General features: G+C 36.4%; 1 protein-coding gene and 1 pseudogene across 1 annotated transcript in view; both read right to left on the bottom strand.

The window, feature by feature from the left end:
* LOC132698910 (uncharacterized) overlaps positions 1 to 27,179 on the bottom strand; it is a 310,716-nt gene that overhangs the window by 280,802 nt on the left and 2,735 nt on the right. The window lies entirely within an intron of this gene.
* LOC132700095 (sorting nexin-2-like) lies at positions 46 to 27,095 on the bottom strand (annotated as a pseudogene).

Raw genomic sequence — 27,179 nt, 5'->3', positions numbered from 1 at the left:
AGTAGTAGTAATGGTTGATTTCGCCAACGGTTTGTCTTAGGACTTCTAATTTCTAAAAGTTGTCTTGACCTTTGAGCTCCCAACTCCCGACTCTGTAAGGTCCGGATTGTCTCTGGCCATCATCGCTTGACTCGATGGAGATAATCTTGACTTCCGACTCCTGGCACCCCTCCCTTTAAGCACCAGTAATGCCGGTAGGGTTCGCACTTATATATGAAACGTCTAGGGTCGCTCTGAAAGCTACCCAGCCAGTTATTGCCTCATAAATCGCTCAATATGGTGAAAAAACTGACCCAGTAAAACTTTTATAAACCTCATATTATCTTTGAAATTAAGAACGCTTTGGCGTATGACGATCCGATTTGGTACATTGGAACAGGGACTAAACCTTAGAATTTCGATCGGCAAATTGCACGCCGGTTGTTGTGTCTTGCTGGCGCGATTCTAATGGGATACGAAGCAACGCCAATCCGGAATACATAAGCCACACGAGAAATAGAAAACGGAGATCGTACGAGAACGCCGATTGAAGGACGACGACGTAGATTATAGCTTCGGATAAAAGGAACGATAGTAATAACCTCACTTTTTTTTTTTCGATGCGCTTATTCTGCAAAGATGCTCGGCAAGCAGACGGTTTTAGAAATTCCATCGGCATTTCGTGTCACGTACCTGACCCAAAAACAGTTTGTCGCCAATTTGGCACCCGCCCTGGGGGGCGGGAGAACGATCTCCATTATCGCAAAATCCCGCGTCCCCGAAACTTATCGGATTATGGCGGAATCATTAGAAAACAATTCCGATCGGCGAGAACTCAAAGGAACTTCGATTTTATCCGGCATTTGTTTTGCCGAAACAATGTCGCGCCGCGATTTATGTCGCGGCAAATATCGTGATTTATTTCTTTCTTTGCCGGCGAAACAAACGCGCTTAGGGAAATACAAACACGGGGGGAAGAGGAAGAGGGAGCGAGTTGTTCGGGTCCGGACCAAATCGCATAAAGCGAAAACTTTCGTCACTTTTTTACATACGAATAGAAATGTTTTCCCTACCCGACCGCCCCAAAGCTCCCGCCGTTGTTATTTTTACGGATACGTGGCTGTCGTACCCACTCGCATTGTGTGCAAATTGACATTTCATGAAACTCAAAATTCAAATTAAAGAATAATTATTAAAAAATTCAATGGAATGTGTGGAAGATTATAAATAATACGCAGCGACTGCTAGATATACAGCTCATACAACCACATTTTTTCCATTTTTGCCATGTTGTGCAAAAAACCCTCAAATCAATAATATTGAGATATTTGTAAATGAACTTTTTTCTGAATAAGAAAATCAGCAACCAACACATACAAAACTGAATACAAAAAAACAGTACAAGTATCGTCTTACTTTACAGTATATCAGATTTTTTTTTTCAAAAATACCCAAAATTTTGTGGCTTGGTAGGGTTTTGCAAGATGAGAAAAAGCAATAGGAAGTTTCAACAAATTCTAATATTAAAGAATAATAAAGGAAATATAAAATTCGGTAACTTAAGTAAACTAACTGATACGAATTGAGGAAAATTATTTTTATTACCTACTTAAATTACTTAAAAGTATTCCCATAACATATCAGTATCACTATCGCTATCATCGCTTGTTCTAATTATTATTTGTTCTATATTATTTGCAACATGGAAATACGATTGTTCTGCTTTTTCTATATGTTTAACAGCATTTGCCCAACTTTATGGAAGGATGTTAAAAACTTCGTTTTCTATAAGTTTGACGACATTGGAGTTAACACGGGGAAAAACATTCTAACGATGAATGGCAGATTTCAGTTGGTGCCAAACATGTTCAATGGGATTAAATATACAGTGGTAAGGTGGAACCCTTAAAACTCTATGCCCTAGATTTTTTGCATAATTATCACAGACGTATTCCTCTTGTAGGTTCAAGCTTTGTAGAATCTCAATTAATTGCTTTTTGGTATAATCTTCGTGAAAATAAATTTCGTTATTATACATGTAGTTTTGGATTGTTGCTTTTGTGTCACATGAGGAAGGGGTTTTAGTCAACTGTCTAATGATAACTTGCATTGTCCATTACAATTACGCTATTAGGAGGAATGTTTGGAAATAGTTTGTTTTTAAACCAACTCTTAAATAAATCAGCGGTGGTGTCTTCATGGTAATCCAGAGAAGAATCCTTAATATTTTTGGCAGACAGAGAAAGTCCATTTGGAATCCAGCCATCTTTAGAGCCAGCATGCAATTATTTTACCTCTTTTTGATGGCGCGTTTGTTTTACACTTATTAGTTGAGGCAACCCAACCGTTTTCCAGGTTATCATAAGTGTCGAACCAGGTTTCATCCAAGTAAATAATTGGCCTTTGTTGTTCTCTGTAAATCCTAATTTTTTGTAGACATTCCAGTCGCCATTTCCGAATCCTAAAAGATTCCATTAAAACTTGCCTTTTGTCAATTCTTTTAAATCTAAAACCCATGTGTTGAATACACTTCCATAAGGTAGTTCTGCCACATTTAACACCGGTTTCATCTGTTTGAAGCTTCTTAATTAAGATATCTAATGTAGGCACGCTTTGTTCCTCGTATAACTGGTAAATTTTACGACGTATTATTATTCACAATTTTCCATACAGTTGATGTCGGAATTTTCGTCAATGTGGCCGCTTCTTCTAAAGATGCTTGCTTGCTGGCACCACGTTCAATGAGAGTCAAATAAACATTATTTATAACTCAATAGAATAGTGTTTTCTACATTCTACAGGGAGCATCTCCTGAGATACCCTAGACTCGCACATATTTTGCATAATTCGCACACGACTCAACCCACGCTGTATTACACACGAAATAAGAATAATTACTAATAAACTTAAACTAAGTAGTATACCAAACCAAAGAATATTAAACACAGGCAGGTATAAAATTATTTTCTATTACGGACCTCAATTTTACCTTAATTTAAATTCCGAAACTTTAGGTAATAATCTTGTTGCATTGTATGTTAATGACCATCCTCTACTCCACCTCTGCTTCGACATGGAAATCTAGATCATCCACGTCGAATTCATATACATCTTCAACCATACGTACATCAGAATTTAAGCTGCTATATATGCAGAGCTTATCCCGTTATAAGATGCACCATTTCGTTTAAGTTCTTAAGAGATTGGTTTACCACTTGCCCACAAAGGCACTAGAGAAGGTGGACTAATAGTTGTGCATGGTCTTCCTCTTAGATTTTTTTATATTTATTGCCTTTTTGCTTTTGCAATTTAATCGATCTAAGACGTAGCCAATTTAATTTTCCTCCTGTTTCCGTTTGTCGTCTATTCACAATATACTTTTTAATATTTCAAACCCCATAAAAATCATTCGATTTTAATTTTGTTACTGCAAATATTTTTTTTAAGGCAGTTCGCCACAATATCAGGCGACCTACCTAGAAATAATCTAGTTCTCTCGTGGAATGCGTCTCTCACGGCCTCCAAGAGACCTAGGTAGTCCTTTAGCATTTCGCAGGAAGTGTAGAAGTCGGTATTGGCTTGGTCCAAGTGGAGAGATTCGACCTTTTCCTCGGTGTCGGCTAGTTGTGATATTGCCCTAGACAACGAATCTTCCCAAGCGCTTAAGATGGCCGCCGACCTAGAAGCCCCATTGGTTAAGATCGCGAGTTCTCTCCTGTAGGTAACCGTCCCTTCCCCGTTAAGGTGCAGTTTTCAGAGTTGGGTTTTCATGTGTCTCGATGTGAGCTAACTTCTCTTCGAACCAATGATCGGTCTCGTCCATGGTGATTTTGTTTGCGGTTCCGCCTACTTTATTAAACAGCCTCATGATTCCGTCACTGCTCAGTGCCGATGTGTTTATCGCTTTAGGCAGTTCAATATCGTTTTCCTAAAATTTCCTAAAATCGGAATCCAATACGAGCACTGGATGAAGGGCGGTCGTCTTCAAATACATCAAAAAAGAGGAACGCTTTCTTTCTATAAAATCGTGACCGTTTGCGGAATTTCCTTCGGTGCTGCTACCCCTTTTGATTTTAGTCATGACGATAACGCTTTTTTCGGGTGCAGGAGGTATATTTCGACCCAGCTTCAGATATTTCTCAATGAGTTTATCGTGAAGCCCTAGAAAGTCAATAAACTCACAGTCACAGTCACAAAAATCACAGTAAACTCCCTCTTTTTAAATATGGGCATGTTAGTTCTTGTGACTACCTTTTACAAAATTACTAGATTCTTCCTGACGTTTCGCCAATCATCCTGTTGGCTTCTTCAGAGCTTGACGAAAACTGGCATTTTACTCTGTACCTGTTTATGTCATTATGTTGATGTGTGATAGGAGTGGAGCTAAATGAACTAAAAACCGTCTCGACTGATTCCCATATTGGTCACAGATCTGAGTCGCGGTTAAGATTGTTAGGTTGCTTATAGATTTCTATAGACTTTCGGATTTTTCGTTGTTAGTTTTATCGAATAAAATTTTATGTCCGGTTTCATGAGTGTCTTCGGCAACAGCTGATGAGTTTATTTGTGTTAGTCGTAAGGCTCTTTCGTGTTCTTTGAACCTAGTTGATATTTTTGCTGTAAACGCCTGGCATCCCAAATTGAATTTTGTCTTTGACGGATCGAAGATGTTGAGAGATTTTTGGACAAGTGGTAAATCTGGTTTTGACGTTATATTTCTTAAGAACTTTTAATATTTTGGTTTGTGATGTTTTGAATGTAAGGAAGGACAACAGTGGCAAGTGCGGGATTGCTTTCGGTTTCATTGCTATTGGAAGGTTGTGGTGAAGTGTGGGAATCATTTAGCTCCGCCCCACTCAATATATAAACAGGTACAGAGTAAAATGCGAGCCAGTTTCAGTCAAGCTCTGAAGAAACCAACAACCGAAACAATTGGCGAAACGTCAGCAAATTCGACTCAGCAAAAAGCGAGGCAGGAGGAATGCAGAAGTTTTGTAAAAAGTATTAGAGGAGCCTGTGAAAAATTCTCGTTACTATTCTGTATGCGTACATATTTCGCCGATCGGTCGAGTATCTGGAATGTTGATCTCTAGAAAATCATCGCCTTCTTCAGCTTCAGCTCGTTCCACGGGATTTTCACACGAATTATCAATTGTAACTGTTTCCATTTTGGTTGTTATCTTCGGCGGAAAATCAGTAACCTTCCATTTAAAATTTTGTGATCCCTATCTATTGTTGCTTATTGTGATCCATATAAACTCGGTATGCAATACTGTCGCCGACCCCGTCCCCGCGTTCCGTCGAAAAGCCCCTCGCCGACGGCCGATTAAATTTTTTTCATCTCGAAATCCGAGTTTGTTTTCAGTAGCAGCGGGACTCGTAAAATTGAGAAATTAAAGCGTAATCAAATTTCTCGTCGGGGTTCTTTGAAACGGCATAAAACAGAACTGCTAATAAAATTTAGCGGCACACAAAACCGAAATTTGCTCTCAGCGCCGAGCGATCCGCTTTTAAATCGCGAACGGAAAATGTAAAAGCCGAAAATGAAACGACAATACGTGTGTTTGCGGGGACGGTTTTGACGTCCGACCCCCTTCGTCATTAGGGCCGTAGGGTGAGTTTTGACAACCGATGCTCGGGCATCTATCGTGCGAAAAACGATCGCGGGAGTCGGGAGTATCAAGTAGATATTCCGGTTTTTGATATGTTCCTAGTAAATTAGGAAGCACGTATACCACGTTTTTTTTTTTTTTTGAAAATTGAATCAATAATATAAAAAAAAAAGTTTATAAGGATCAATCAGTAAAGCAGCGAAATTTATGCCCTAGTATGGTCTGTTCATAGATATAAGAAAGTGACCAATTGCTTTTGAATGGGATTATCCAAGGGTGGCCATTAACATACAATGCAACAAGATTATTACCTAAATTTTCGGAATTTAAATTAAGGTAAAATTGAGGTCCGTAATAGAAAATAATTTTATACCTACCTGTGTTTAATATTCTTTGGTTTGGTATACTACTTAGTTTAAATTTATTAGTAATCATTCTTATTTCGTGTGTAATGCAGCGTGTGTTGAATCGTGTGCGAATTATGCAAAATATGTGCGAGTCTAATGTATCTCAGGAGATGCTCCCGCCCAAATGTAGAAAACACTATTCTATTGAAACTAAGGAAGTTGTAAACAACGTTTATTTGACTCTCATGGAACGTGGTGCCAGCAAGCAAGCATCTTTGGAAGAAACGGCCACATTGACGAAAATTCCAACATCAACTGTATGGAAAATTGTGAATAATCCCATTTCAGTGAGGAAAAAAAGAAGGGATGCTGACATTTTCTCGAGTGTAGATGAAAGTGATGAAGATATAATACGGCGTAATATTTAAGAGTTATACGAGAAACCAAGCGTGCCTACATTAGATATCTTAATTAGGAGGTTTGTAAAAGATGAAACCGGTGTTAAATAGGACAGAACTACCTTATGGAAGTGTATTCAACACATGGGTTTTATATTTAAAAAAATTGACAAAAGGCAAGTTTTAATGGAATCTTTTAGACTTCGGAAGTGGCCACTGGAATATCTAGAAAAAATTAGGATTTACAGTGAACAACAAAGACCAAATATTTACTTGGATGAAACCTGGTTCGACACTTATGATACCCCGGAAAATGGTTGGTTGACTCAACTGATAAGTGTAAAACAAACGCGCCATCAAAAAGAGGTAAAAGAATAACTATTTCGCATGCTGGCTCTAACGATGGTTGGATTCCAAATGGACTTTCTCTGTCTGCGAAAAGTATTAAAGATTCTTCTCTGGATTACCATGAAGACACCACAGCTTATTTATTTAAAGTTGGTTTAAAAACAAACTAGTTCCAAACATTCCTCCTAATAGAGTAATTGTAATGGACAATGGAAGTTATCACAGTAGATAATTGACTAAAACCCCTTCCTCATGTGACACGAAGATTATACCAAAAAGCAATTAATGGAGGTTCCACAAAGCTTGAACCTACAAAAGGAATACATGATAATTATGCAAAGATCTAGGGCATACAGCTTTAAGGCTTCCACCTTACCACTGTATATTTAATCCCATTGAATATGTTTGGCACCAACTGAAATCTGCCATTCGTCGTAACAATGTCCTCAAACTTATAGAAACTAAAGTTTTTAACATCCCTCCGCAAAGTTGGGCAAATTCTGTTAAACATATAGAAAAAGCACAACAATCGTATATCCATATTGCAAATAATATAGAACAAATAATAATTAGAACTCATCGCCTGTTCGTAGCGATAGTGATACTGATATAATATGTGAATAATTTTAAGTAATTTAAGTAGGTAATAAAAATAATTTGTAATTTTATTTTAGATTTAAACATAAATACATAAATAAATAAATAAATATTGTGTAGTATCTTTCCTAACAAAACCCCAAATAATTAAATTCTAAGCAAAGTACGGTCCTGTTCGGCCATATTTCATTCTTACAGCTTGCCCGGGTCTTTCCTTAATTCGTATCAGTTAGTCACTTTCTTATATCTATGAACAGACTTTACCTAGTAAGTTAACCGGAGAGTAGGGGTGTGTTATTGGGCGCCACTGGTCTCGGACAGAATGTACCAGAATTCTCCATGTGTGGTATTGGGTTTCTCTTATACACCTAGACCTACTGATATTTATAATTAAAAAAAAAAGGAGAGGTAAAACCCAACAAAAAATATATCGACAGGACTAGCTGTCATAAATTATGAATGTCACTTTACTTACCGACTAGTCCACTAGATTTTCACTGTAGCTTATAGCACGTAGTATTTAAATTGTCTGATATTTTGCATAACATTGTTTTGTGTATTAGTTTTTATTAGTAAAAAAAGAGAATGCAAAGAAATATTAAATTATGAGCTGGTAATAAATGGCACGAACAGAGTTATGGCATTTAGGGAGCGAAATAAAACTCCTCCTCTTCCTCCGATCATTCAAAAACGCGCTTTACTGGTTGCCTACTAGACGTAGCGGTAACCAACGAAGAAGGTCGCATACCGGCTGATTGACGTATGAATAAATAACCTCTCACACTTACCACCCAAAGATTGATTTAGAAGCGCCGTATGTAAGTAAGCAATTTTGGTTAACTGCCAGTGAAGCTTCAAGAACAGTTGCTGATTCTAGAGTATTTGGTCAAAGGAATCTTTTCGGTATCGTCGGTATTTATACATATTTATATCTGTAACTAGCAACTGATTTATCTTCCCAGGCAGAAAGAAGAAAGCAATCAAGATCATAAATTAAGATCGATTTAAAAGAATGTAATTAGGACGAAAAGCGTGATTCACTTAATAAGACCCTGATACACAGGTAATTCTTTACTTTACTGCAAATATGAACTAAGGTCGAAATTGGAACGTAACACACAAGGAAAAATTTGTTAATAATGATAAAGCAATAAGATTTAGCACTTTATGCAATGGACTGAGAGTTCCAAGTTTCGTACCTTTTGATTAAACAGGCATTCTCAGGCAGAAGATTGTAGGTTTCGTTAGTTATATGAAGAGAAGTAATGCCGCACCAATCATATATATCTCCAAATAATGGAAACAAGCAACTTTTAGAACCACCACGCTTAATGTAAAAGGAAGCTCAACTACCGCTTAATATCTACCCCGAAGTCACCAAACATAAATTTAGTTTAATTCAAAAAAATGCGGATGTTGAGCGAATACCGGACTAAGGTGTATATGTAAACGGGTAGAGTTAACTTGGTCTGCATCGTCGGCTGTTTCCGCAGCGTAATTATGAAAGTTACAGCCTGATACGGTGGATAAAGGTTTATCCAGAGTGAGGAATTTGAAGGGCGGGTTTTTGGCGGGGTTCAGGTAATAGTTGCTCAAACTAACCCCCTTTACCGACCTTTGTCGGGACGCTACCGCGGGGTATCTAAATATTCGACCGCTTGTCGGTTTGATTGTAACTCACAACACGTGAAAATGAACTATGAACTGTACAAAACTAAACGATAGAGTTACGAATCCCTCGCTTCACAACCGGAAATGCGGAAAACTATTTCATTTTTCCAAAAAATTGAGGATAAAAATTATTTTTTCCATTTCTGTATTCTTCTTCTTCTTCTTCCCATGTCTCATCCGTTTCGGCGATCATCATCATCGTTATTCAAACTTTATTGACCGCACATCTGCGAAGGTTTGCCAATCAGGAGATTCTCCTTCTACCCGGGCCTCTTTTTCCTTTTTCCTTCTACTTTGCCCTTCATGATGTTTTCTAATAGGAGATATTCATTTTCGTTTCTCATGACGTGCGCAAAGTATTCAAATTTACGTTTCTGTTTCTGTTTCTGTTCAGGATGTCATTATTTATTGCGATTAGTCCAAGGTATCTTCGGGATTCTTCTATAAATCCACATCTCAAAGACATTAATTCGTTTCTCCATAGCCTCCGATATTGTCCAACTTTCCACTCCATACACTGCTACATAAATTTACTATTCGTTTTTTTTTTCCTGTCCAAACTGATGTCTCTCTTGGGGAGTAGTTTTTTCATTGTAGTCAAAGTGTTTCTAAATAACCGAATTTCTCAACCCTTTCGACGACTTCGTTATTGATGAGCAGTTCTGTACATGTTTGACTTTCAGGCATTAAGTTCTAGACCATACACCTTGCTGGTAATATTAAGAGACCTCACTAGTTCTTGTAGGTTCTCCAGACAGCTATATTTTTTCCTTACTACACTAATTGTTCTAAAATATTCATAGGATTGTGCATTGGACTTTTTTGGTGGGGTAACAAAAGTGGACATTAACCATTCATCTGAAATAATCCCAGTATTATTTTTTTTCCAAAAATTGTGCGAGTGTTCTGAGACAATCTCCTTCCATGACTTTTAGCAATTCCACTGGAATGTCGTTAGGGCCCAGTACTTTTCCACTTTTTGCCGTATTGGACCTCTGAAATGGTTATAGCTGGACCTTCTGTATTTAAAGATACTCTTTTGAATAGATTCATAATCTAGTTCTGTCACACTTTTAATTTTTCCTCCACTTCATAAACTAAGTCGCCACTTTGATCTTTTATGTTTCCCGGCGTTCTTTTCTTATATGTACGCTTCTTTTTTTCGTGTCATCTATTCCTCTTTAGCCTGCAAAATTTCTTTTCTGATGTTTCTACGAAGTCTCTAGCAGAATTAAGAGTTGTGTGTTTTAGCCATTCATCTTTATTCCATTAAGTTCAGGATATGTTGTGTCATCCAAGTGTTTTTGGCTTGATTTTAAGTGTTCATTAGGGTAGGTTCAGAAGTGTCTCTCTCAAAACGTACTGTGGAATGGAGAATTTGCACGCATCATCGGCTGCTACCTAGTGAAGAGCATCTGATTGGGAGATGAATTGGCATTAAAACTGAAAGTTCAGTTATTCAGCCATTTATTCAGCTCGCCCTTCAGTAATAATTCTTTTTTTTTAATTTTTTATATTGTTTGCTTTTCTTAAATAAAATTTCGTATAATATATAACTAACTAACAAATGGAAACTCACAAACATAGTTTACAAACAACTGTTTCATTTCTTATCATATTTCTTATTTCGCAAAGAAATTTTGCTAATATTGGCAACGCCGAAGTAACGTCGAATAGTCGACAATTTGCGTACATATTATTTTACGTCACTGGGAGGGGAAATTTAATTAGAAAAGTTTGTCAATCTAAAAGCTTTTGTGTTTTGCGGGACCGTTCGCACCGACGAAATTGCACTCGATTGTCTTGGACGCAAAATTCGAAGCGACTCTCCTCTCTTCGCGACAACGTGGCGGTCGTAACCACCAAGGTTATGGGGCGGGTGCGGCACGTCAAAACTTCGGCGCATAAAATTACAGTCCGCGGGTGCGAGACGTGGCCCGCGTCGCAACTTCCGGGTTTATTAAAACGGATAAATTAAAAAGGCAATTCGAAACGGTTAATTGAAATTCTACCGAGTCTATCGCGGTTCTGTATTTATGGGCTCGGTACGAGTGCCTTTAATGACACCTTCGGAGCAGCGGAGAAAACGATTTTATTTTCAGAAAAAAAAAATGTATTCGAGTCGACCTTAGTCAAAATTACGGTCTGTGGAGATGCATTCATCTCCATTTAAAAATTAAGTTTTATACTGGGTCTTGTTCGTTTATGAGTACATAAAGCTTAGAATAAACAGTTAAAAAAAACTAATTGATTTCTGATGATAACTGAAAATACGATCAGAAAATATGACTTTGTAAAATGGCACCCAAAAATTTTATTCGATATGATTTTGCATATATTTTTTCTTTACAGTTGTTGGAAAATATATTCGACCAGCATTACTTGCTAAAACCTCAGAAGCAAGGGTTATAATCTACAAAGTTGTTTTCTTTTTGTTTTGTGCGTATTAATTATATTTTCACTACCAAATAAATATCTACAGAAATAATAATGAAGGACCTTAACCAATTTGCGTACTGCCGAGATATTAGCAATGGCGATTTTGAGCACGCTCTGGAGGAGATGAGATTGGAATATTTGTGCCTATTCAAAAAAAATCCTTTCAGATTTCTAACAGAAAATATATTCAGCTATTTAAACTAACAAAACCCCTTGTTCAACAACTTGTGGGTGTGGCCAGCATTGGTATTTGAAGCATTTCTGTTATACACTAGGTATCTTGAAACTGTAATAAAATATAATAGTGGCAGTACTTATTTTATTCTCTGATAGGTTCAAACCATGCACACTGTTTTGCTCAGTTTCAAAAATACGAGATTTATTAACCACTCAATCCCTTTAAAAAAATATTCTTTTGATTTGTCTGCAAAATGAGCTAAAACAGCCTCTTTTAGCTCAACTTCTTTGTTAAACCGCCGTCCACGTAACTCCTTTTTCAAATATCCAAACAAATAATAGTCGCTGGGGGCTATATCTGGACTATAGAGAGGATGATCTATCTATTACAACCCACACTCTAAAAGGGCAGCTTGTGCAACACCAGCAGTATGGACACGTATGCAGTCTCGCAATTTATGTAATAATGTTGCTTAATATTTACCATTGACAGTGGTATTAGTTTCTTTAAAATCTATCCTTCACAATTCCAAAAGATCGCGACCATCACCTTTTTTGTTAACTGGCAGACTCTGAATTTTCTTGGCGGTGCTTCATCCTTACGACGCCACTGCATTGATTATTTTTTCGATAGAGGGTCATAATAGAGAACCATAGTTTCATCTCCAGTCACAAGAGTTTCTATCACAGGCTTCGATTTCAACCCACAGGGTTCCAAAAAAAACCGCGCACACTCGACACGGCGTTGTTTTTGAATAGCCGAAAGGTTTTTAAGAACCCATCCATGCAGGATCCGACGATCACTTGTATCAGAAAGTTTAGTAATTTCTGAGATTTCCTTGACTTTTAAACGTCGATCACTCAATACCACCCCTTCCACAATCCCAACAATATCTTCCATTATGACCGCCACTTGTCGACCAGTTCTTGAATCACCTCCAAGGGATTCCTATCTCATTCGAAAACGTTTTGTCCATTCTTTCACTACCAAATACGAAGGAGAACTTTGGCTGTACACACCATCCAGCCTTTCTTTAATAATTCTAGGTGCTAACCCTTCTTTTGTCAAAAAGTTTAGGACTGCTTTATACTCAATTTGCGTTATTTGCGAATTTTTTTCGGACACGTCTTGTTTAATGCTGTCAATAAAAAACTATTTGACGCAAGACTTCATTTTTTTTGCAGCCTACTAAGATATATATTTAAAAGAAGACAACGTGATACTGGAGCTGCATCTATGTCAGGCCAGGAAATTTTGGCGCTAACCTCGTATTTAATGTTCATACTATTTTTCTACTTTGTTGCATTCAAAATTTTTGTTTTTAAAATCATCAGTCGTACTACATCAAACGAATAGCGGATAGGCAAATACATCCGGCAACGGAAGCAGGACGGAGAGAAGGGGGCAGAGTCCTCGACGTCCAAATTACCCCGGAAACTATCCCGAAGATAGACGCGGCGTTAAAAATTTATGCGGGCCTTAACGTATCGGCCGTACAAATTACGAAAGTTGGCAAAAGACGCTCGCTCTCTCCTCGTCTTCGATCCGATTTAATTCCTCGGAGCCTTTTATCGCGAACTTTGTTTCTCCCGTTCGCCTTTTTTTTTTCCTCTCGTACCCCTAATTTCCACGTAAAAAGTCCAAAACGACCTTATTGGCTTTTACGAGTTTTTCCCGGTTCGCGGTAATCCATTTTTGAAAGTTTTTGTCGGCGCGGCGGGGCCACCGCTTCGCCGTTATTAATTAAGACGACGTGGCGGGGGCGGCGGCGGGGAGCCGTTGATTTTCCGCGGATATCGATTGCGAGGGCGAAATAGTTGGGCGTGCATCTGTACACGTTGATTTATATTTATTTAATTACTTTAATTAAATTTTAATTATTTTTAAATTTAAAATAACTCAATGGTAACGCGAAACCGTAACATAACCGCGAATGTAACACGAAATGGCGACAATGGAGAACAAAACGAAGTAAAACTTGTTTTTTTATTTCCCCAGATTCTTGTCATGTTTAATTATAATTTAATAATTAAATATAATTTAATTTAATTTGTTTTTCTTCACAAAATAGTACAGCTTACTGCGTTATTACTAACGGCAACATCAGAATTAATAAGAGGAGGATTCACAGAAGGACCTCAGTGAATTAAACTTTATTCAAATTCAAATTTAAGAGTTTACCTTATGTTCGGACTAATTTTCTAATTCTCAGCTTTCAAAACTAAGGCTATTGCGCTAAATTTCTGTTTTTAAAATCGTCAGTTCTACTATAGGTTACAAAATCGGAAAATCCGAGACATTGTCATGTTAATTTTAACGTAGTTGCATGGACATCTATTGAAGATTTAACCTGTTATCCGCCATTTTAAATTAGAACAATTAAAAAAGTTGAATTGAAAATTGAATTAGAATAGAAAAACTTTGGCGATTATTATTAAAATGGGAAGATAAGATTACTTCTATCTATTCTTACTGCAATTATTTACATATTATTATGTAGTGATCAAAAAATATTTTCTTTAAATACATAAAAAAAATGCTATTTTTTGAAATTAAAAATATTCAAGTACTTTTAAAGTTTAAAAAATTAGATTTGTCAGAAAATAGCACCATCATTAGTTTAAAAACTTTTTTTAATTCCCTGAATGAGGGAAAAGTTTTACATTTCTTTTTAAGTTTTTATAAGAACTAAATCAATAGATAAAGAATACAAAAATACCGATTTATTACAAATATAGGAATATATATGTATGTAAATATACCTAAAAAATATAGAATATAATCAAAATGAAATAATTTATTGCCCGAACATATATAAACAACACTGTTGAGTTCAAAATTATGTAAATTGCTTTTTAATTTTGTTTATCTTAAACATGCCCGACATTTCAGTCAATGTGACAACAGGGCGTTGCACGCCAAACCGGCAAGGTCTATGTTTCTGCTAGACCAGTAACAATTTTGTAGCGTTATGGGGTAGACGGTCGCGACGTCGCCGCAAAGTGAGATACAGTCCATTTATAAAAAAGAAAAATTCAATAATTTTGTTTTAAATTCAATCGGGGAACAGTTGTTTTTTAATAACAATAATAATAACCTTTATTATCTAACAGATTAACATCCATTTAGAAAACAATTTCATCTTAACTATATACTATAACTATAAAAAGTATTCAACTTTATTCATTTACTCCAGCAAAGTAATAGTGAAACATGCATTTCAAATTTATGTTTAATTAGTGTGGTAGACTGTGAGCCACTAAGACAAAAAAACGTGAATATCAAGAAGTCATTCGTATATGATTAATGAAGTTACTAAAATAAAACGTAGGAGCCGTCTCAAGAGTTGCGAGTTAAATAAGTTTTCAAATCTGAAATGTAACTTTGTTTCATCTCCCAACCAGCACATCTATTAAAGTTCTACCCAAATTAAGTATCGTTGTGTCTTCTGCATACAAAGAATTTATATATGATCTTATATTCAAGGCTAAGTCGTTAATATATTACGAAAAAAAATGAACCCAGTATTGAGACTTGTGGCACCCCAAGCGAAACAAATAGTGGTTCAGAAACATCACCATTAAGTAACGTAACGACTTGTTGTCTGTTGTGAAGGTAAGTTTGTTTACAAAAAAAATTCTTGAAAAACACAACCGAGAGCCTTCGAAGATCCAACAGGGTCATACAAGAAATAATCTTACCATCAATATGCCCCGAAACCATTGCTTTCAATGTTTGATTTGCCCGAATGCTACCCAAACTGACTCTCTACAAAAACAAAGATTTTGGAAAATACAGGCAAGTAAGCAATAGGAGGAAAATTGTTTGCAGTCTCGCCATTACAATTTTGCCGTATGCCATCTTTACAAACTTTAGGGCATCAGGAAATACGTTGTGTTCAAAATATCTATTACAAATCAGAGTCAATGCATGTAATACATAACCTTATTAACCTTAACATTTAACCAAGTTTCGGATCACCCTGTGCAACTTGTGGGGTATATAAAAAAGACTCTAAAGGAGTGGTAAACGACCTTGTAAGGAATTCCTGATAGTTACGATCCGTGTCGCCTTTTGCTAAGACCGTTTTTCTTCGTTTTCATTCGATTTCATTAAAGTTTTTATTTGACGTTTTTTTGACCAACTCAATAGATTGTCGATAATCCCTTTACAGCAACTTTAAGAGCTCGCTAGTCTCTGCACAGTTTCTCAATTTCTTAATTACATTTACCGCTTCAATCTTCTGCCTCATATATCGCAACTCGTCGTTAAACTATTTTATTTCTGTGATATTTTTTTGTTTAAGTTTTTTCTCCGGGAAATGGAAGCAAAAATTGCCCGGGAACAGTTCATAGAATTTGTGGACATACGTGTATTATGTGTGTCATAATACTACATTATATTATATGACATTTTTGGTCTGTATTAAAACGTTCCTTTTTAGAAAATTTTTCCTTTCGATTTATGCAATTATTTATCTATATATTTATTATAAGTACGATTACATTTATGAAATAAAATCAGATCATGTAATATGCAATATATACAAGAATTTGTCAAAGGTCAAAAATGTCTATCAATTATTATTATTAAATAACACATGATATTATTAATAAGTAGTCTACTTAGGCAAAAAATTGAAATAGCTGCTTTAAGAAAATGTAGTAAAGACATTTACTCAAAAATGAGTTGTTTTCCCTGCTTACTTTTTGGCGGAGATAAAACTTGGCCGGAAATAGGTGGTCACGTTGAGTTAAGTTTGAAACTGAAAAGACTTGAAAATTCTAATAATTGTCTGGAGTTTGCGTTATTACGGTCAACCATTGTTAGGGCTCAATTAGGTTGAATATTGGGGAGATACAGTGTGTCCCACTTATGTACACTGTATACCCTTGTAAAATCTTTGTTTAAAACTTCATGGCTAACTGACACTATTTAACAAGAGAGAGAAAGGACAGAAATACAATACAGCGTGTTTGAAATATCGTTTGCGTCCCACTTAAGGCTGTACATCGCTGTAAAATCTTTGATTACGGTTTGATTGTTTTTGTTGGTTATATCTCTCAAAAACCCATTAAAACCTTATGTTTCTTATTATATTAACCTGAAGTCATGGCTAACTGCGACTAATTTTGGATGTCAAATATCGAGCAGGGCTATTTGGGATCTCTTTCGAAAGGGCCACATAAATATCACGGGCCTAGTTTAAGCATTGCTCCTATAGAGGGTTAGATATGAACTAAACAGATTTTACAACGCTGTATTTTTTTAATTGATAATGAAAATAATGAACGCTAACATGCTGTTGTTTTACGATGATACTAAAAAATGAGTGTCTCTTAAAAAGTCTTTTTTATTACTATTTTTTTATCATTATTTTCTTTTTATTTATAAGGTTTGCGATATTTATTTCTTTAAAACATTAAAAACTTTGGTCACCGGTCTAGTTACTTTTAGATAGTCCAGAATACAAATCTGTTGTCATCTTCAATTTGAAAAAATCTCTAAAAGTACTTTAAAAAACTGTCAGCTAGCCCACGACTTTAGTCGATGCTATACGAAAAAAACCTTTTCAATTCTCTTCAATAAGATATATCCAGAAAAAAAGAATTATCAAAATTGAGCCATAAACAAACATTCCTAATCCCTAATATTACTCCCTCTTCTCTACGTTTTGTTGAATAGTCCCAGTTGGAAGTGGCTTTAAGTTGAAGCAATAAACAAAACAATCAATCCAACAAAAACAAATACCAAAATCGATCCATAAACAAAAATTTCTCAAAGGTGTACAGTTGTTAAGTGGAACATATCGTATATAGAAACATACAGAAAATATGTGAAATTTTAGGGGGGGCCTATGAATTGAGAATCCCGGGACATTTTGGTGACTTTCTAATTTTTCGGCTGAGTTAAGTAAGCATCTAAAAAATTCATAGATATTTAAGGGCCCTTCCACAAAAATTCAAAACGATCTATTACATTTCATGCTTTTTAGTTGAGGTATGTTTTTCTGCAAGAATTGCTCTCGCGTTAAATAAAATTTACCTCACAAAATCGTCATTGCCGGAACCTATTCTGGCGCGCTAGATTGAGTTCGCGGGGTGATCACATCTCCCATTTATTTATTTAAGATTTCGCCGCGGCTAAATAACTTCGCTCTCGAGACGTCGCCTCCGAGGTTTATTATGGTTCACGCACAATACAAACGGAATTATCCTCGCGGGCTAAAATAATCCATTAACACCTATTTAATACAGTTGCAAACTTTCACTTCGGGCTAATCCGATCGAGGAGCTTTAGGGGAACGTAGGTGGGGGATTAAAGTTTTAATAAATCCCTTTTACCTGGCTTGCAGTTTCGCCGAAAGCATTTACGAAAAAATCGTTTGACCAACCCGATCGAAAAAGCCCGAATTAACCTCGATCACCGTGCCGACCGCAAAAATGACCAAAATTTAACTGTATACTTTGCGCATAGTACGCAATTCGAATGCTAGGCGAGAAATGTGGATATCGACTGACCAATGCAGTAGTAGATTTTGTTTTCAAAGAGGATCCGGCAGGATATCTAGAACACAACATATACGAAATGAAAACATACGACGAAGAACAGAGCTAGTATACAGGACTACAGAGAGAATACAGACAACACCATTACTATGGTAGGGACATGTGATGAGTATGAAGCAGAACAGGTTGCCGCAAAAAGCACTAGTATACCAACCGCTAAATAGAAGAAGAAGACTCTTAAGAACCAAGAAGGAAAATATAGAACAGACAATGAATGACAGAGCTGTCCAGGAAGACGAGTGGATGGAGAGAAAAGTTTGGCGTACGAAAGGCGGGATGCGGCAAAGAAAGCTGTAAGGCCCCCGCTGTGTATATATACGAAACTTTCACAGAATACTATAATACCAATCCGGAAACTCTTAACATCATTTCAGATATATTAAAATCCGTGAATCTGGAACCCTACCTTCTCACCTTAATTGAAAAATGCTTGTCTGGAACTTTTTTTTCTTATAACGGTCAAATTTTTGAACAAACAAGTCTTAATAGCCTTATATGTGAAGGAGCTGTGAAACGCAGCCGTATATATTTGGGAACATAGAACAGGTTATGTATATCACTACCCCTGACCTGTCTATCATAGAGATACCGAGGCTTTTCGTACCTAGTAATTTTATACACTAACGTAGACAGATTTAACCACTGAGAATCCTTGAGTGCTGGCGTTATATGATGAAATTTACGCAAACCATAGCTGAATCTCAAACAGGCATTTTGCAATTTTTGTAACCTGTATTGAGAGCCGGCCAGTATACAATGTCCGCATATAACAATAGAGAGAATATAAGAGAGTCACAAAACTTAAGTCTAATCTCAGTAGATAAGTAGTCTTTATACATGTAAAGTACTTTCAGTTTCCCGTAGGACTTCTGCAGTAGATAAAATAAGTGAGAATCAAAAATCAATCAAATCAAGAAATTTTTTACATTTGTCGACAAATTCAAGCGGAGCACCATACCAAAGCTTCAGATCCTTATACTGGATAATTTCCTCCCTTTTATTACCAAAAAGAACATTGAATCATTTAATTTCAGACCATGGGCTTGGGAGATTCTAGAAATCGCTTCAAAATCCTCATTTACGCCATTGTAAGACAAAGCTACATCTTTTACCTAGAATGAAAAGTATATTTACATATATAATATAATATAACATCAAAACCAGATTTATCACTTGTCTAAAAATATCTCATCTTCGATCCGTTCCATTTGAGATTCCAGGAGCATATGCGGCAAAGAATGCATTGGTGAGACCAGATGAAAAATATCAAGTAGGCTCGAAGAACATGAAAGGAGCCTTAAGACACACACACACAAATAAACTCATCAGCAGTTGCCGAACACAATCATGAAACGGGACATAAAATTTAATTCGATAAAACTAAATAAAATCCTTGCACGTAATCAATTCTTCTATCAACAAAAATTCCGAAAGTCTATAGAAATATATAAGCAACCTAACAGTCTTCACCGCGACTCAGGTCTTTACCCGTCACCAATATGGGAATCAGTTATCCGAGACCAAGTTTATGCCCCTCATTTAGCTCCGCCATCCCTCAAACAATATATAAGCAGGTACAGAGTAAAATGCTGTTTCAGTTTCAGTTCAGCTCTGAAGAAGCCAACAGGATGATTGGTGAAACGTTAGCAAGTTCGCCTCAATAAAATCCGACGCAGGAGGAATCCAGAAGTTTTATAAAAAGTATTATAGTGGAAGTTTCTTTGAAAAATTTGAAAGTTTGAACTACAAGTGCATTTGTTAAAAAATATGCTGCCTGTAGCTTTAGTGTCTCATCAAAAAAGCCACAATTTTTTCCTTTTTGATCATATGAAGCTCAAAGACAACATAAGGAAAACTGGAAGAGGTAGAATTTACTAGGAATATTATCACCAGGTTGATGAAATACATAGGGAGGACAAAACAGTTTATCCTTCTAACCTAATAACCTCGACAGGAAAAAAGCCCCTTGCCGAAAATAAGAAAGACCGACTTGCTATCCCAGTGACTTCGCAGATGGAAACCACTCTAATCAGAGCAACACCTGTACCCCCCTGTAGGTTAAGTTTTAACATTTTTTTTATTGGTATAATTACAAAAATTAAAGGGTTATAACATGTTTTCATTTTAGAAGTACCAAGACTAGGGAGTCAACGAGTGAACTGTTTTATCTACGAAGAAGGTTGACAAATATCGAGGAAGGAGTACAAGAAATTAACCTCTTACGAAACCCTATTGAAAGAAGCAAGAAAATCCAGGAGGAAAGAAATAAAATTTAACATTTATTAAGTGAATTACAAAAAAAAGAGTAATTATTCAAAAACATATTTTTATTTGTTATAAAAGCATCAATTTCATCTCATTTCCATCTTCATCTGCAATACCTACTTCCAGGTGTGGTGCTAGATGTGGTAAATTCCAAAATACACTTTTAATAAGTTTACAAATGTAGGTCTCGAAAATGTTCTAAAAATAAGTTCCCTTCATAACTCCTTACAGTCTTCGTAATACTTCTAGTTTTTTGGTATTGGACAGCTATCACCCTCATTATCCTCAAATATTCGAATGGGTTCCGCTAATTCCAAAGCCACTTGGCCAAATTATCCTCCGTCATTTCGTTTTGAATTAAAATATCCATAACGTCTACTAGAGCACAAAGACGTTGCCACTTCATTAACACATGTTAAATCAGCAGCACTACACACAAACATTGAATAAGATATACCTTCGAAAAATTATCAATCCCAGAATCAACATCTAAACAAAAATGAGACACCATAACCTCTACATACACGTTCCCAATATATTTCGGCGGTGGTATCGGTCTTCTCTCTCCTACCTGACGCAGGTGTTTTTCGCTAGTCGCGGCCCTATTAGCGAACACCGAGTCATATTTTGTACGCGCAGTTAAAGTTCGGCCGTTCATTTTCATATGGAGCGTAAATTCGACTCTAGTTTCGAAAATAAACACCCCCCCACGCCCCTTTTTACATCTATGCATACACGGAGCCCGGGCGGCGATTTAATGCCATCGCCGGTTCGCAGCGCTCGGACAAATAGGGGCCCCGTTTACCGAACTATTTAAACTGCAACTACGGAGTCTAAACAATGTGTGTTTGTGTATACAACGGCAAAGATTTATTTAACTTTAAAACTTTCGACGGCCTTTTGCGAGACTTTTGCGGGCTTTTAGCAGATATATACTTGCTTTAATGATGCACTTGTTTCGCGAGAGCGCCGAACCACAGTTAAAGAAAAAAACGAACAGTCTCCGTTTTTACCATTCGGAGAGTATATCAAAGAGTTCGACAGCTGATAGGGGATTTCGAAGGCTCCGACCAATCGGCATTGAAAATGCCAAGCGAATCGCGATATTTCAATCGGAATTCAAGAAGAGAACAAAAGAACTATATAAACATTCTTTTTAATTTTCTTTGGCCAGAGAAACGGCGTTAAGAGAGAAGACAAGATATTTATTCATTTTTAACACAATGTGTACAACTTCGTCCAAACAGCAAGCATTATAAATAGTTGGTTAAAGATTCTTAAATCTCTAAGATGACGAATGAAGGATGTTTTGAACGATTTATGATGGGAATTGCTTCCGCATCCACCTTATTTCCCCGATGATTATCACATCACAGTTTTATTTACGAAAAAGATATATCGAAAGAGACTCCTCATGAAGACGATTATCAGTTGAGACCACATTGTTTGCATTTTTTTGGTATCTCTGAGTCATCGAAATGACCAAATTTGCTGGTATCATCTACTGAATGTATACTCAACATTACAAAGATCATTGACAAAAACAATAAACCTTAAAGGACCCAAGATGAATCCTTGGGGTACTTCCGAGATGTACTTCCATTTTCTTTATTTGAGAAATAAAACATTACTTCCAACTGTTTCGTAATCACTTCACTACTTCAACAAACCTTTATACTGTTATAATGCTGCCGGAAATAAGCTTTTATTGATCATTGCGCCTCGTATGCCCATTGTCATCTTATCTTTCAACATACGATCTTCGTTTTCTTGGAAATGAGCAAGATCACGTCAAGTGGAGCCTCCATTTACCACTTGAGCATAAAAATTTAATCTATAGGTATATAATTTTTATAAGTACTTATGATGGAAAATTTTAACAACATTTTTTTATAATAAAATTTTAAGCACTTTTTATTAAAAAATATATTAAAAATTAACCCTAAGAGATAAATTCATGAAAATTTCAGCATCCATGGTCAAATGTCTATAATTTAAGGATATATTAACGACTTAAAATTATTTGTTTATTTTCGTATTGTTAACTAACTTTTAAGTTAAAAATGAAAAGTTAACTGATTTCTTGGTAAAAAAAACATTTTTCTTATCGGCCACATGCTTTATGCATTTAAGTTTAAGATTCCGGAAGAAAATTTCTCTGCTCGTTATTAGTTTCAACAAAATGAATTTATTTATTTATTTTATTTATTATTTATTTATTTATTTATCACATTTATTATTTTCGCTTAAAATTAATCAAATGTTTCGAACTTTTCCTTAGCCGTATCGTTGAAAACTAATGTTTTCGTTGCTCTATTTGTTTTTTTTTTGTGCCTTCATAAGACGTAGATGTTTTCATATCCTCATCCTTAACATTAATACCTACTGCTTTTTCAAACCAATTGAAATATAGGAGCCATATATTAAGGCCGTTGGGTGTGGTATCCAAAACACTTTAACCTCATTGTATCGAGTCATCGTTGATAAATGATACACGTAGTTGTGGTGTTGATATTTTGCAACTTAAAGCTAAAACTAAATATTACATATAGTCTGTGCTGTTGCACACAATCAACCATCTAGAAACATTTGAAATGTGGTTACTTGAGCGAATGCTAAGAATACCATTGATGGCCATGCAGACAAATGAACCAGTCTTAACCAGGGCAAATACGGTGGGTGAACTTTTGACAACAGTTAAGTGACGAAAACTGTCATACTTCGGTCATTCTCTCAGATCAAGGCGTTACCACACTCTAGAACTTATAATGAAAGGCGAAAAGGAGGACCTCAGGAGCGTACGAAAAAAACTAACCTCCTGGTTAAGGTATCAGTTCGCCATCATAATTGCCAACTTCCGGGGGGCTTGACAAGCCACAATAAGATATATATTTGGTGGAGTAGCACTTATTTGAGTTGCTAGAACTGCAAATGTGTGCTTTTGTGCTGTTTGAAGTTGGAGCTGTTTCAGCTGTGCTTAAAGGTGATCAATCTCTTCTTTCGAGTCTTCTAGTACGGACATGACGATCGTTGATCTTATTGACATAGAGTAATGATGTTTAATGAGGTATTTGTATATTGTCAGATCAATATTATAAATGACATGACATGCACCAGACAATTTATATCAGAATCACAAGATTCAAAGTTTTCCCAAAATACTTCTCGTCAAGGTGTACCCCACATACGAATGTCCTGATTGAGTAAATCGCAGAGCTATAGAACTAGGAGCAGCGAGGCGCAAGACCCTTGGCTCGGACATGTCTCTTCCATGAATACCAATAATCGATCGGTGGTAACGTGGCCATTAAGTCCGCTTTTGTCGACCAAGCCGGCTCGCGTTGAATGTTTGGATACTTTTTCAAAGCGCTGATCGAACAGACTCTTTGTGCTTTGCACCTAAAAAGGCCCTAAATCTCATTTGCCGGCGCAGTAGGCTTTATGGGAAACTTGTGTGTGGAAAGTGGGTCGCAGTGTTTGAGGCCGAGGATAACCTCCGCGTTCATGACTTTTTTTTTCGACTGCCGAACTTTTCGTTTTCGACAAGGACGAACACAATAACAAGCGTTAATTGTGACAGCATTAGATAGATCGCTCGAAATGTATATATGTACTTATAGATAAAATCTTTTATACATCTGAAGCGCTACCCGGTTAAGAGTTTTCCGTATTGGTTTCTACAGGATCTCAAGAATATGATAATTGCTAAGAACACTGCGCACAGAATATTTAAGTGTACTGAATCATATTCTAATTATATTAAGTTTTCTTCATAATATAGTGGTGTTGCTATAGATATTATGTATTAAATACAGAACAGGCATTGCAGAACAGCTTGAAACATTTTTGGAAATATATGAATTCAAAAAGCAAAGCACCACAGATTCCTAGTGAATATGTTATAATATCAAATGTACTTTAAGTTATGAGATTCTATATTTGTTTGTTGAGTTTTTTTCTTAAATGTTTAGCAAAGTGGACTGTCACATTCCAGATAGTCCATCAATACGTTGATAATTCATCGTCTCTCCGGACCTCTACATCCGATATCTGTACTGGTCTTTCCAGGCTGGACCAGGACTGCCTCCATGCCTACTGAAGCTCTGCGGTGTGATCTCAGATCAGCCATTCTTATATATGTAATTTGCTTTTGTGCAAGTGTGAGTCTGAGTGTCAGTGGTGCTCAGGTGACTAAAATCATATCTGGATCGCTCTCTAGTTGTGAGGGTCAATAATTATCATTCCATTAAAATAAATATATCATCGTGCTCGCAGATCATGAAGATATTCATGGGTCTTATTCACTATCCACTATGCAATTGTTCGCCCTCATCTTGGATACGGGTCTTGGTTTTGGTCACCCTACTATAATGTGTGTACTTGAAATATTGAAAGATTTCAACACAAGTTGAGGTACGTCGCATACACATTGAATGTCCAGGATTATAATTACGAGGACCTGGAAGCCACCTTAAATGTGAATGTTCTCGAAGTCCGTCGTAAACATAGAAACCTACAAGTGTACCTAATATGTCCGCTCTTGCTCTCGCGAAAATTGGAATACATGTTCCAACCAGCAATACAAGACACCCTGTGCTTGGGCTGTAAGTCATAAATCTCGAGAAATCGAGAAATCAGACGGCAACCAAAAATACACGCGTGCCAAAGATGAACGCAGCGCAATCGATAAGGGGATGAATTATCTCGGTCGCGCGTCGCGACGACGGCCGCCATGTTATTCTCCGCGAAAGAAGACGACGACAAAGAGCTCTTTATTGGATAATAAAGAGAACGGACGCTCGATCGGAAGTCCACGCCGATCACGACGTCCGCCCCCTTCCCGACGGTTAATGAGATAAAGATAAAAGATGAAACTCGTATCTTCTTCGACTTTGCGGTCGGCCTATTAATACCTTTAACGAAGTAGAATTTATCTGTTGATGGAAGTGATCGTTTATGGTTTTTGCATTTGTTTTTTTAGGGTGTTGAAGTGGTTGAAAATAACAGGATGTGAATGTAAGACTGGGAAATCATAGAGTATAACTAGAATCGTGCATATTTTGTGTGAAAAATAGAATATAATCGTATTCGCCACTTCCATAGCCAAAAATACCAATTTGGAGAACTAAACTTTAACACCCTCTATCTCATCAATGAGACACATTTTGCTAAAGCAAATTTGGCTCAGTATCATTATTATTCATTCCGGACCACCCTGTATAAAAATGTATTTAATTGTAGAAAAATATTATTGATGTCGTTATTTTTAATAATAATCCTAAAACAATGGTCACCTTTTGAACATTATTAAAAGTCAACTAAGATTTCGATTCGATATCTTGAAAACTAGGAAAATTTCATTGCAGGCATCTTAAGTTTCATAAAAAAGTAGTAAAGTCTCGCAAAAACTGCTCTCTATACTTAAAAATAATGGTATGCTATCTCCATGCAAAAGTGTCATTACAAATAAAATTACACACAAATTAAAATGCTTGTCGTGCCGCAGCATCTTTCGGAGGGATGAATGACAGCGATGATCTAGGCAATAAGTTTTGCCACGATGCCGGGTTGCCAAATTGAGCAAACTCACGTTCAAACGTTTCATTAGTTTTTAGCACGAAGAATGTTAATTGCTAATTCAAACCACAAAAAATTATTTGTTTCAGTATTAGTGGAAATAGGATTTCGGGACTAAGTTCAAATATGAAAAAAACTGATTAAGAAATCTTATTATTTTGTCTACTGACACTACCAAGGATTCCCGATTAATTGTTAGCGAGAACGTTGACTATCTCATAAATCCAAACCAAAAAAAAATAATTCGCGTTGGATTATTGGATCTTTACGGCTCGTCTCTGCTTTCACTTTACTAGATAATAATTCGCCCTTTAGAATGTAGATCACCCCGAAAAATAATAAAATTAAACCGCATTTCTTCACAAGTACGGTACAAGTGTACTCTCCTCTCCTACGATTCATTAAGATTACATTAACTTTTATATTTGTTAATAAGTAATACGAAATAGTTTAATTTTATTCGTTTAACAGTTTTAAACTAACCAAAAATCCTGGCTCTTGGGTCAAGTATGTCCATAGATCATCTTATTTGTTTCGTGCCCAATAAAAGTAAAGAAGAAGAAGAATCTTATGTGTTTACTGGAATTCTGTGGTGGAGCATTGCACGCGGCGGTTTAACCTCCGTTCGCTCCCGACAGAATCCCTTGTATTCGTCCGCAAAAGTTTGATATCAGTTTCCACTGTGTGGACCGATTTTTTTGGTATCGGTCAAAATTATTTTTTGCTAGCTGACCAAATATTGGTTATATTTCTTCTTTGCACGTGTTGGTCATTGACCAAAAGCGAAAATCCTCGACGGAAGTCGGCAATGGGCAAATGATCCTAGCAGTCGAGCCCAAGAGTTATTGTGAAACGCATTATTGTACTTGGTATGTGTTTACTGCCTCTTATTCTTTTAATTTAATGTCTCCCATACTCTTATTTCATAGTTTTCTTATGATTCAATAAACACTAATGGATTGTTTATAGTGTAATGTGCTAGAAATTACCGACATCTTTAAGCGATATTTGGAAAAGATACATTATAAAATTCCATCCAGTGTGTTGTAAAATATGAATCTCTGAAGATTAATTTTGAACCGCATACCTTGTTCGCCGCCCGACCTAATAACCATCTAAGACGTTGCTCCTTGTCTTAGCAACAACTTGCATGTATGGATGAAGTTCTTCTTCTCCGCATTTTAGGTAGGCTAATCATT

The sequence above is a fragment of the Cylas formicarius genome, unplaced genomic scaffold (genome assembly GCF_029955315.1).
Source record: "Cylas formicarius isolate icCylForm1 unplaced genomic scaffold, icCylForm1.1 PGA_scaffold_3__17_contigs__length_32017465, whole genome shotgun sequence".
NCBI lineage: Eukaryota > Metazoa > Arthropoda > Insecta > Coleoptera > Brentidae > Cylas > Cylas formicarius.
Note: the sequence above shows the minus strand (reverse complement) of the source record. Positions and strands in the feature narration are given on the sequence as shown.